Below are 13195 nucleotides of genomic sequence, written 5' to 3'. Positions count from 1 at the left end.
TCCAGATATAGAAAAACAAAGTGAGCTAGATTCTCCAGTTTTCACACTAAACCATTTTTCACTGGGGAAATAAAGTAATTTGAAATTTTATATTCAATTCTCAGCACTGTGATGAATGTTGTGATACCATCACAGACATACACCCCCTCCCCCAGCTACATCACCAACCACAAGAAAACAAAGTGCATGTATCCAGGGTTAATTGTACTTATTTAGCTCTTTATATGATAAAAGCACTTTAATAATATTAACCAGGTCACACAACGTCATAGTGAGATGGTTAAGAATCCCCATTTTACAGATAATGGTAATAAGTCACGCAGTTGAAATAACTTGCCCAAAGCCATACAGAAAATCAGTGCACAGTCTGGATTAGAATTCAGGAGTTACTACAGATAAGGTACTGTAAAAGAGCAAATTATGTATCAGTGCTATTTTGGCACTGAAGCTGTTTGTTTTACACTAACAACACTTCAAAAAAATGTTGACAGTATATCTCTAAGTAAATTTCAATAAGGTATGAATTATGGAATCATGAAATTAAAAGCTCTTTTGCCACTGAGAAGTGTGTGCTAATTGAATGACAGATCAGGTAAACCTGTGCTATTACCTGGAAATGTGACTACCCACTGTTGTTTGTGTGGCATGTATTTTACTGATTGTGTTGTAATATAGTATATGCTGGGGAGATTATTTGGCTGCACCCAGTTAAGACCCTCACAAAAATATACAAGTGAACAACATTTCTTTAAAGATAAAAGTTGCATGTATACCTCAGAAGTTTACAACCTGACAATCAAAGAAAACTGCTTGAAAAGGGTCACTGTACAAGACATTGACATGTCTTTACCTTTGTTACTAAGAAACCTTAACTTAGTAGAACTAAGACACAGAAGTTTAACTTATATCAGGTTATGTTTTCACTTAGATTTAACTAAATTTTAAGACTGATTGCTACTGTCCACTAGCTCAAGTTAAAGAGAACTGTTGCAGTCGCCTTTTAGTGATGGATAAGAACATTAGTTTACATCCAGATTAATTAAATTATCTTATTTACACAATTAGTTCAGTTTCCACATCAACAGATCAGCATAAAATGGGTTGCAAACTAAAATTACTTTGACTTATCTATTAAATGTATTCTCTAAATTTGTTTTATAATTAACTAAACAACTTCCTCATAAAGATCTATATTACTCCCAAATGACTGTATAGTAATTTATAGATCATAGCAGGTACTCCTTCACTATTTCTTAGGACAAGTGCTTCATTAAGAGGATTGTAAGTCAAATTCATCAAACCTTCAGGCTCATTAGACCCAGTTTAAAAGATTTAGGGGTGAGCAGAGGCTCCACCAAGCCTCTGGTCTCCAGCAACAGAGCTAGCCTCATTGCTCTATTTGTCTGCTTATCCCATGACCCTTCCCATACTTTCTTCCATGCTGAACCCAATGTACAGAATATCTTTCATGAGCTGCAAATCCACAAAGCCATGACCCTCATTTAAAACCTTCCTGAGTCCCCCACTTCTGAGATACAGAGAAGAAACTAGCTATGTCTACTTAATTGTTTAGCTCATGAGTGAACTGTTCATGGGAGGAAAAAGAGATAAGTACACTAAAACTGGGAATATGGTAGAGAGGGCTGGATTGTAGAAGGAGGATGTGAGAAGAGTAGTTTAGCATATTTATCTTTAAATAAACAAAGTAATTCATAAGATGTTTGCCTATTATGCAAAGGAACTGTTTCTCCCACCTTTCCTTTTTTATTTTTAATTTGTACACTGCTCTAAGCAGAGAGACTCTTCCTCTGTGTTTGATGAGTGATTATATTTTGTTTATTACTACAAACAGTAATAATATATCGCTGCAAACTAGACAGTGCTAATTTAAACTGTAGAGGAGTAGGGAGAAATGGAAGAGTAAAGCAGCAGCACTCCAGCTTTGGGTTGCTGGGACCATAGGGAGGAAGGGCAGAGTGATGGAAGGGATGAGCAGAACTCCCCTGTCTTCCTCCCAGGGGAGGAAGGGGAGATAAGAGAATGGAGACGTCGGGTCTCACAGGAATTGCCATACGGGATCAGATCATTGGCCCAGCTAGTCCAGTATCACAGAAGCCCATCTGAGCGGGATCCATGGTGGAGTGGGTGATGGGAAGGGGCAGAGGCTCCCCGGCCTTTGGTTTCACGGAGACCCCCCGAGACGGGGCTTAGCAGCTCTCCCCCACACCCAAGCCCTCTGGCTCCCAGACACGCTGCGGCCCTGCTGACCTTCGCCCTGCCGGCTGCGAGCTCCGAGCTCGGCTCCACTCCCGCAACACAGACACAAAGCGCACGAGTCAACGAGGCCGGGCTCACAAAGGGGCAGCCCCGGAGGCGGAGCGGCGCCTCCACCGCGCCCCGGGGGCGCACACAGGGCTTCAAAACAAACCCCTTCGTCCGCAGCCGAGCTCCAGGCTGGCCTTCCCCGGGCGCACAGGCAGCCGCCGGCCCCCAGAGCCGAACTCGGCACAGGCTCGCTTTCCCCAGCCACGGAGACTCGGGCCTGGCGCTGCCAGGGGGCCCCAGGCCCGTCCTTCAGCGCCGCCCCCGAGGCTCCCCTGGCCCCTCGCAGCCGGAGCCCGGGGCCCGTCGGGCTGGCTGCTCCCGGGAAGAGGAAGCCGGGCGCCGAGGCTGGGCTTAGGCCGCGGCGCGGCCTTGTCCCGAGTCTCCTCTGCAGCTGCGGCGACTCTCCCGCCCCTGGGGCTCGGGACGGGGCCTCTCCCGGGCGCGGCGCCCGCCCGCCTCCCGCGGGGACCGAGGCGGGGAAGGCCGCCGCGAGAGATCCTGTCCCCTCAGCGGCCGCCCGGCCGGTCTCCCTCCCCGCTCACCTGTGGGCGCTGGGCGGGACCACGCTGCAAGCGGCCTGGCTCCCCCTTACCGTCCCGGCTGCGGGGCGACTCGCTGCGAGGCTCTCGCCGACACGGCTGGGGCCCGGCCCGACAAACCAACCGCTCGCTCCGTCCCTCCCGCCCGCCGCCGGCCGAGGAGACACCGCCACGCACGGGAGCGCGCCGGCCGCGATGCACAGTCCGCCAGCGACGCGCGCTCCCAGGTCCCGACGCGGGCGGCGGAGGCGCGCACCCGGTAGCTGCCTCCGCGCACGCGCACCCAGCCCGCCGGCTTCTCATAGGCCCCGCCAGCCTCCGGGGGCCCGCTCGTGACCTCATCGCGGGCCGGTGATCTCACGAGCCCGGCACCCACGGGCACCTTGTCACGCCAGCGGCACCCCCATACTCGGGCCCCCAGCACCTCAGGCAGCCCCCCAAACAGGGGTCACCCAGAGCTCTGCGGAGTGCGCACCTGGGACCACAGCAGGTCCCTCCAATTCCCAGGGGGTCCCCCGCGCCCCACGTGTGTTGTCTTTTACCCCCTATTAGGCAGCGGAGCCCACGAAGGGCAGCCTTGTCACCTCTTCTGCATCAGCCCAGCTCTCTCAGGACCACGTCAGAGCCCCCGTGGGGGCTGAAAAGCCGTTTCTGCCCCTCCGTGTCTTGACACAATGACAGTTTTGTGTCCCCAGGCCTGCGGTGCCATTGGGGTCTTATCACCTGGACGTGGCCCATTAGTTTGCCTCAAAAAGTGCTGAGCCTTCCTGTGCTGATGTTCACAGAGTCCCTTATGACTTCAGGTCACTAGCCCTGCCCCGCTTGTAGTCTCTGCACTTGTTCTGCACCTCTTATCGTCTCCCTTTAATGATTGACTTGTTTTCTGTTATCAGGTACCTCTACACAGCAAATGATTGTCATACAGGCTACATACATACCCTGAATATGTCCCTGGCAGTACTGAGGCAGCTAGCCTGAGCTGAAGCCTGTCCCACTGCATCTTCACTGCTATTATTACCTAAAGCTAGCACAGATATGCCTACTTGCGTTATAATTACAGCTTCATTTACTGTGTACGCTTACCCTTGGTTTTCAATTCTGTTAAGGCAAAAATTTATAACATGTATGAGTTGTAAACATGGTAGTTGCTCCAAATTGCTAATTATATGATAGCACTCCTAAGTGTGATGTTGAAAATCCATTAAAAGATCCCTGTGCCAAGGGTCTTCATCCTGCAATTGATCTGTACAAGCAAATATTTACGTGGGTGTCTGCATGAATCTGGGACCCCAGATCAGGTCCCAAATTAAGAGTTCCATGGCAAAACACCCGAGCTTTATAGTTGTAAATTCCCATTTGAGTCCATGCATTTTGCAATGTCATCCTGTAATCACTAGTCCATAAGTGGTGTTATCATTTGATGAAAGAACAGGAGTACTTGTGGCACCTTAGAGACTAGCAAATTTATTTGAGCATAAGCTTTCATGGGCTATAACCCACTGCGCATCGGATGCATAGAATGGAACATATAATAAGAGCGCACACGCACGCACGCACGCCATACCAGCTCTAAGAGGCTAATTAATTAAGATGACCTATTATCAGCAGGAAAAAAACGTTTGTAGTGATAATTAAGATGGTCAATTACAGACAGTTGACAAGAGGTTAAGGATAGTTATCATAAGGAAATAGATTCAAGTAGTGTAATGACTCAGCCATTCCCAGTCTCTATTCAAGCCAGAGTTAATGATATCTAATTTGCAAATCAATTCAAGCTTAGCAGTTTCTCTTTGGAGTCTGTTTTTGAAGTTTTTCTGTTGCAAAATTGCCACCTTCGAGTCTGTTACTGAGTGGCCAGAGAGGCTGAAGTGTTCTCCTACTGGTTTTTGAGTGTGATTCCTGATGTCAGATTTGTGTCCATTTATTCTTTTGCGTAGAGACTGTCTGGTTTGGCCAATGTACATGGCAGAGGGGCATTGCTGGCACATGATGGCATATATCACATTGGTAGATGTGCAGGTGAACGAGCCCCTGATGGCATGGCTGATGTGATTAGGTCCAGTGATGGTGTCAAATAGATATGTGGACAGAGTTGGCATCGGGCTTTGTTGCAAGGATAGGTTCCTGGGTTGTGTTTTTGTTATGTGGTGTATGGTTGCTGGTGAGTATTTGCTTCAGGTTACGGGGATGTCTGTAAGCGAGGACTGGTCTGACTCCCAAGATCTGTGAGAGTGAGGGATCATCTTTCAGGATAGGTTGAAAATCTTTGATGATGCACTGGAGAGGTTTTAGTTGGGGGCTGAAGGTGACGGCTAGTGGCGTCCTGATATTTTCTTTGTTGGGCCTGTCCTGTAGTAGGTGACTTCTGGGTACTCTTCTGGCTCTGTCAATGTGGTTTTTCACTTCAGCAGGTGGGTATTGTAGTTTTAAGAACACTTGATAGAGCTCTTGTAGGTGTTTGTCTCTGTCTGTGGGATTGGAGCAAATGCGGTTGTATCTTAGAGTTTGGCTATAGACAATGGATGGAGTGGTGTGTTCTGGATGGAAGCTGGAGGCATGTAGGTAAGTATAGTGGTCAGTAGGTTTTCGGTATAGGGTGGTGTTTATGTGACCATCGTTTATGTCCACAGTAGTGTCCAGGAAGTGGACCGCTTGTGTGGATTGGTCCAGGCTGAGGTTGATGGTGGGATGGAAATTGTTGAAATCATGGTGGAATTCCTCAAGAGCTTCTTTTCCATGAGTCCAGATGATGAAGATGTCATCTATGTAGCATAAGTAGAGTAGGGGCGTAAGGGGACGAGAGCTAAGGAAGCGTTGTTCTAAGTCAGCCATGAAAATGTTGGCATTCTGTGTGGCCATGTGGGTGCCCATAGCAGTGCCGCTGACTTGAAGGTATATATTGTCTCCAAATGTGAAATAGTTGTGGGTGAGGACAAAGTCACAAAGTTCAGCCACCAGGTTAGCTGTGACATTATCGGGGATACTGTTCCTAATGGCTTGTAGTCCATCTTTGTGTGGAATGTTGGTGTAGAGGGCTTCCACATCCATAGTGGCCAGGATGGTGTTTTTTTGGCGATCACTGATGGTGATCATTTGATGGTTATTGTCAGGCTTCCCATCATTATCTTCTATTTGTTGTCTTCGGGGGTGCCTGCCTCACCTCTGAAGAATGCTGCTAACATGCTGCTAACATGTTTAGCTTTGGATACAATGGATGTTTTCTGATTGTCTCCTGGCCTTTCCAAGTCTCTAACTTTTTCTTGACTATCTGGACATTTGTGATGGCTTTCACACCTTATCTTTTCCTGATGCATGCATTCCTCATTCACACAAACAATCTCTTACAGAAATCTTCAAAGGTATTCAGACAGCAGTATTGTATATTCAGCAGAATACATTGTAAATCCAGCCTTGCTAAATCTTTTAAGTAAAACAATTCACATTGGGGCTTCAGGCCCTCAACATTCCTCTAACCTTAACATAGATACAATATAAGATCCTGTCTTACTTACTAAAACCTTAAAACAAAGAAATGTATATTTAACTAGAGTGCCTAATTTGTAATACATATAGGAAACCATAGTAGACATTATAACTTATCCCAAAACAAAAGGGTGACCATAATCAGTCAGAAGGATTGTTCTGGTCCGTTATTCCTTTCTGCTATTCAAAAAGGGTGGCTGACAGGATGAAATCAAATCATACATTAATTCTCATAGGGCATTATAAAATCCTGTTCCTACAATTACATCAGTTTCTAAACCCATTTAACTACACAAATACAACTGTAAGTAAAGAGCAGCATATAATCTAAACCAATTTTATGGTGTTCCCACACTTTAGTTTTAAATATGCAAAGTTTTTTGTAATAATTGCATATAACTGCATACAGAAGTTGTCATGGGGATACTGCATCCATGGAATTGTGGAATATAAAGGGCCCTACTTAAGAAATACCTGTCCATTATTGAATGTGTGACTCCTTTAAAAAAAATCTTTAACTTTTATAGAACTACATTCAACAATTTATGTTAAAAGAACATTATTTTGGTTGTAAAGTCAAGCACTTGAAAGTTAGGAAATGCAAGAATTAAAATTGCCCATGCAACCTTAACGCAGCCCCCTCTGTGCATATGCAACATGATACTGCCTGTAATTACATGACTGCATACTATTTTTCCATAGGACCCTCTTCTCATTCACGGAAACAGTGAAACTGTCTTTAAACAGCGTGCTTTTTCATTTATAGTAATCCTTGGTGTTACTTGTAACAATAGTAGATAAATTATCAGTCAGAAATGTGATTTTTACTTGATGACAAAATAGAAAAAAAGGAAGAGAAAAAGTAGTTCAAACCAATTTATAGTACTTGTATTAGCATCACCTCCACCTGCATCTAAACATAGTCACACCTTTCTTCTCCGTTTTGCTGCCTTAGGCCCCAATCTTGCAAACAAGCATGTAAGTAACTTTACACATCTGAGTAGTCCCTTTTGGCTCAATGGAACTACTTATATGTTTAAAGTTATGCTTGTATTTAAGTGTTTGCAGGACAGGGGCCTTAGTGTATAGTCTTTCTCTAGTTTAAGTCAATGGTAAAATTCCTATTGATTTCATCTGGAGCAGGCCCTTTAACAGTACCTTTCTATGGGCCTAATTTTGCAAGTATGCACAAGCTTAACTTAATTCACATGAGAATTCTCTTGACTTCAAACGACAACTCACATGAGCAAAGTCAAAAATGTGCATGAGCATTGGCAGGATCAGGACCTATATGATTATGGAAAAAATGCCACAGTTTCTCATATTATGCCAGCTTTCTCATCAGTTAATACAAGTTTACATAATCCACTTTAGGCCCCCATCCAGCAAATCACTTAAGCACATGCATAACAATTTTCACCATGTGAGTAAACCTAATGAAGTCAATGTAACTATTCACATGTGTTTAAGTCCTTTGGTGGATCTGGATCCAATTCTCCATGTTGGTTGAAGTCTTTCAGAAGTTTGGAAGAGGAGAACCATGTATATTTTTTATTTTCAATACAATTTTTATATGTATATTTGTAATGATGTTTCTTGATTTACTACTTAGTGACTGGATAGTTTTCTATTGTCTATCTGAATTTATTATCCAGATGGTTTTCAATAGCCTACTTGTTCCTTTCAGTGGCCAGAAAGCACTTAGTTTTGTATGCTGCTATTATGTCAGATCTGCTAAACCTCACTCTTATACATTCACATTTGGGATTAAGTTGAAGGTAACTTCTGGTGATGCAGGATTTTGCAATCAGTTTCAATATCAGAATTTTTTAGTCCTGCCTTGTGTAAACAAAGCTACTTAAAGATTTATTTTTCCATTATACACTTCTCTGAAGTATAAATGCTTTGCACAAACCATTCTCTCTCCAAATCTTGTATTTATATGGTGCCATGAAATCTTTCCATGTAAACAGTCTGGTACACTGAATACCCATCCATAGTTAAGGTTGCAACCAGCTTTCATTATAAAGGCCTATTTTAGTACCCTCATAAGTTTGGCATGGAAAATTTTTCTGGCCTAAAAATTACCATATTTAATCTAAAGACTAAGGTGAGAGTATTTCTGCAATGTTCAAAGGAAATTCATGAGACTTTTTGAGTTACTCTGATCTGAAAATATGACTTTTGTCTGAACCATTTTTTGTCTAGCTCAAAGATGACTTGTTATTGTCCAACCAAGTTTTCCATATCGTTAAATCTCCTTGAAAATGTACATCAGCTATACTTGAAGAAAATAGGTCCAATTAAGCAAAATTATTAATTATTTTTGTTGTGGATAGTTGTGGGCCAAGTTGTGCATCAACATGATGTCAGTAGATTTTGGGGATTTTTTTTTTCATTGATTTCAGCATGGAGTAGAGTCAATCACTGTATGTATAAACACGTGCTCTATTGGCTGGCTGAAGTTTAGAAAGATTATAAGGCGCCTTCTGTAGGTGATAACTAAAAGAGATCTTCCTTTAGTTCCAACGGTAGAAGCTGGTATTTCTGGAGATCAAGGACCAGAATTCTAGTCCCTGCTCCAGAGGTCTATGTGGCTTATTACTGGGAGGTGGTAGCATTTCCATAGTTAAGCTCCTGATCCTGCAAACAATATTGCTTAAGCATATGCATAATGTTTGCAAGATCAGAGCCCAGGTTTGAGATCACACTCTAGTTATAATGCTGATTAGGATCCCCATTAAAGAAAGAAAGAAAGAAAGAAAGAAAGAAAAATCATCATATTGTTTCACAGCAACCTTATCCCTGACCTATGGATTGTTGATTTTTTTATATTACTTTTATATTCTGTATTATGTTATCTAAATATTTGCTTTTAAGGGAATATCAGTTAATACATTTTGTGACTGAGAGTAGGAATTTTTAGTAATTTTTTTAGTAATTGCTGTTTCATGAGAATAATTTTATATATATTGTTTAGTAGGAAAAGTGTATAATACAATCATTTTTGTTAATATTATATATGTACGGGGACTTGCAGTTTAGGGTGATCTATATGTGTATCATTAGTGGATAAATATAATTTTCATAAGGGTTTCTGTTTTTATATTTAAAGATTATGTTCACTGATAAAAATATTTATTTTGGGTCAAATTTAAAGTTGTTGTGTTATGAAGAAAATTACACACGTCATACCTAGTTTCACAGATCATAGTTTTTTAGTCTTGTCCAAAAATATTATGTTTTGTATTTATAGTTCTTTTAATTAAAGTATCTCCAAACACCTTAACACACCATATGATAATTAATCAGTTCAGCAAATCTAAGACTAGATACATTTTATTATTTCCATTTTACAAATGGAAAGAAAGGCAGAGAGAAGCAAATTAATTTATCCAAGGTTATGCAGAATGTCATTTGAAAATAGACCCTAATTTTTTCCTCCAATCTTTAGACAACATTCCCTTCCTTACAGATATTATTTTGTATTTAATTAGCTAAAAAGAACAAAAATATTCACATCCATTTTTATTTAGTTATTGCTAAAACACTTAAGGTTCATTCACACTGTAAAAATTTAAATGCATCTGATTTAAAAAAATGAGGAGTGATATTTTAAAAGTCTCATTGAAACACATTCATTACAAGAGTGAAATACTTTCAAAACTGGCATAAAATTAAGCACAAATGAATTAATCTTTTCTCAACAGTGAGTAAAACTTGGCAGGTCTGCCTTGAGATTTCTCACTGTTTGAGGCTGAGAAGTATGGTGGCCAGTGGTTGGAGAGATCGATGCTCAGATTTTGTAGCTGAATCCAGCTGGTAGGGCAGAAGTCCAGCATCCTTTCAAAACATTTCATACAAGGCTTGATACTGCCAGATTCTGAGCACTCTAGACCCAACCAAGCAAAGCACTTGGGCACATGCCCAATTTTAAATTTGTGAGTAATACCATTGAAGCTAATGGGACTGCTCACATGCTTACAGTTAATTACTTGCTTAAGAGTGATTTTCAGAAGTCCCTAAAGGAATTGAGTGCCTAACTCCCTTAGGCACTTCTGAAAATCCCATCCTAAGTACTTTGCTATATTGGGACCAGAATATTCAGCACCTAAAAGATCAAGTTCAGAATGACACACTATGTATGCTTTCTTTGAGAAGGATATGAGTAAGAGGAATTGTTGAAGGTAATACAATACACCAATTGAAGAAAGAGCCATTCTGTCAGTGGCATGATGGGTACACTGGAGGTGAAGCATATTTTGTAGAGTTGGACAAAGCAGCAAGAATGCAGTGCAAAACAGGCAATAAGAGGGTGATAACACTAAATTACCTGGCCTTTTTTTACATCTACTGTAATTCTGTATATGTTGTTTTTAAACATTTGCAAGAAAAAATACAAGGCTCTATGGGATATTTAAGCTATTTCTGCAAAGTGATACATTATTTACCATAAATACAAGCCCCAATCTTTTTCATTGTATTTTTGTTTTGATTTAACCAATGATCATCCTCCCCATAAATAGTAAATATTGTTAAAAAATTACCAATTTGATAAACCACATATGGTTTTTGCAATTCACATCTCACAGTATCATGGAAAAGAAGACAATAGCAACTGTGAGTGCAAACATCCAAGAATGTTCTTAGAGTTTGGGGGTACAGTAATATTGTAAATTTGTTACTGGTTTCTCATTGCTAGCAAGACTACTTTGTTTCATTCACACTCCTCAGTGCATTTTCTATCTGTGTTATTTAGGAACTTGGAAGGCAAAGAAGCTGACAGTATCATAGTATGTTTAAATGTGCAAAATGCGTTCATAAAAAAGCTATCTTCTTTTTCACATGTAAACATTGATCGTTACTTCTTAGATGTGGTAGTTTAATTTACATAGTAGCACGATATTCTGAGCAAACAATATAAAATACCACAGGAAAGGAATTTAGGGATAGGCTAAAGATCTCCATATAAGGGTTGTTGGACTAAACCTACTTTCTACACATTTTTACAGATTTCCTGAAAAATGTAAGCTTTAAGACCCCAAATCTGCAAAGACTTAGACATATGCAGTGTTGCCAACTCCTGAGTCTTGCATATTTGATGTTTTTCTAAGATGCTTTTCTGACACCGATGATTACTTAAGAATCTCAGTTTTCATTTTAAAAAGGGTTACAGAGAAAAGCTTGAAAATGTGAATCATAAAGTTTCAAAAGCACGAAGACAAATAACAAAATCCCAAATTTATTATTTTAAGTATCTCATGATTTTTAAGCCAATCTTGTGATTTTTGGAGTCTGAGTCATCATTTTGGATTATTTGGGATTGGCAATCCTGATGTGCCAATTGACTTCAGTCGGATTACTCACAGTAAATGAAGTTAAGCATGAGTGTAAATGTTTGCAGGATCGGAGCCTAACTAGCAACAAGCCACACAGGAAGCATTCGCTTTCTATTTATAGTGTAGCTGGATGAGGAAATCTTTCATTGGCAAGTCTTCGATCATCATTTAAAAGGACAGAATTTGAAATATCACATTTTCATGTGAACGTTTTGTATTTACAATTGTCATAAGTAATCCCTACATTAACTATAAATAAAAGAGATTAGTGATTATTTTAAAATTCTCTTTTCTGTTTTATTTTTAACTTTGTGCACTTGACAGTATTTCATGTATAGTTATTTTAACTATTTGGTTTATGATTTATGCCCTTCCTCAGGCTCTGCAAGAGGATGTTTACCAGTAACAGCAACAACAGAGCTGAAAGAGAGAATAGGCAGAAGACAAGTATTGTGCAAATAGAAAAGGGAAATACAAGAATGTTTAGTGTTGCTATGGATTTGCCCAAAGCACACTTCAAAACAACAAAAAGGGAGCCACACAAAATATTTTTTACTGACTAAAAAATCAGAAACTATTGAAAAAGTGTTCTGTCAGAAAATTGGCTTGTTTGGTTTTTCCTAATTCATCAATTTTAAAAAATTAAGTTCATACTGACCTTTTAATAACTGCTGATTACTTTGCCAATAATTCCTTTTATCAAAAACATATAGGTTTATTTTGTAATATGGATTTTTAGGACCTCATAGGAACTACTCTTCAGGGTTTCCTAAGAAATTACTTCTAATGCCTCGATCCTGCAAATACTTATGCATATGCGTAAACGTTATGCATGTGCCTAGGCCCATTGAAGTCAATGGAACTACTTATGTTTGTGAAGTTAAGTATGTACATAAGCGTTTGCAGAATCAGAGCCCAAGTTGCAATATTGGATTAGCTCTTTGGGAGCATTGTGTAATTAGCGTACATCTCACCTTTTCTCAACCATCTTATAGGCCCTGTTCATTCCCTCTTTGATGCCTGGCCCTTGGATCTTGAGTTCTTCTAGCTGTCCACTATGCAGAAATTTCAGGATTAGGCTGTTCTCATGATTTTTTTGTATGTGACTTTGACTCTGTTAGAAAAAAATTGGATATGGTAAGGTTTCTAACAATCCTTTTTATTTTCAACCATATACTGGTATGTGACTCATTGTGAGTTCATGGAGCTCAGTGGAAACGCTTACGTGTGTCATGCCCTATAGGCAACTATTGTCTTGCTTTTTTTAGCAAGGGAGGGAAGCAAATGGGTGTCTGCTATTATGTGGCTGAAGTAGCCCAGGTAAATTCCTGTTATCAAATTTCTTCATTTAAGCATTAGCACTCAATAGCCAATCAAATGTATTTCCTTGCACCATAGCAAGGCTCAGCCCTTATTTTAACCCAATGTAGATTTTATAATAAAATATTCTAAAGTCAATGCAATGGGGTTACAATATGGAGTTACTGAGCTATCGTGGATGCAATCAGC

The 13195-nt window shown here is 40.6% G+C and overlaps 1 protein-coding gene and 1 long non-coding RNA gene across 6 annotated transcripts in view; one reads left to right on the top strand and one right to left on the bottom strand.

Annotated features, from left to right (window-relative positions):
* Positions 1 to 3140, bottom strand: part of SIAH1 (siah E3 ubiquitin protein ligase 1) — a 40040-nt gene extending 36900 nt beyond the window's left edge. For 3 of the 5 annotated variants that reach the window (XM_039503760.1, XM_039503758.1, XM_039503759.1), the window contains exon 1: positions 2868 to 3060. The gene's annotated coding sequence lies outside the window, so the exon portion shown is untranslated. Of the gene's footprint in view, positions 1 to 2268; positions 2290 to 2867 lie in introns of those variants that run through there. The other 2 variants (XM_039503756.1, XM_039503765.1) reach the window with 2 other exon arrangements.
* A 389-nt stretch (positions 3141 to 3529) lies between these two features.
* On the top strand, positions 3530 to 12157 carry LOC120384785. The gene is made up of 3 exons (XR_005589106.1): positions 3530 to 3667; positions 3758 to 3937; positions 12066 to 12157. It is a non-coding gene; the product is annotated as an uncharacterized LOC120384785 (long non-coding RNA).
* The last annotated feature ends 1038 nt before the right edge of the window (positions 12158 to 13195 follow it).

This window comes from Mauremys reevesii, linkage group 16, assembly GCF_016161935.1.
Source record: "Mauremys reevesii isolate NIE-2019 linkage group 16, ASM1616193v1, whole genome shotgun sequence".
Classification (NCBI taxonomy): Eukaryota; Metazoa; Chordata; order Testudines; family Geoemydidae; genus Mauremys; species Mauremys reevesii.
The sequence above is the reverse complement of the archived record's forward strand: the minus strand, read 5'-3'. Positions and strand labels throughout refer to the sequence as shown.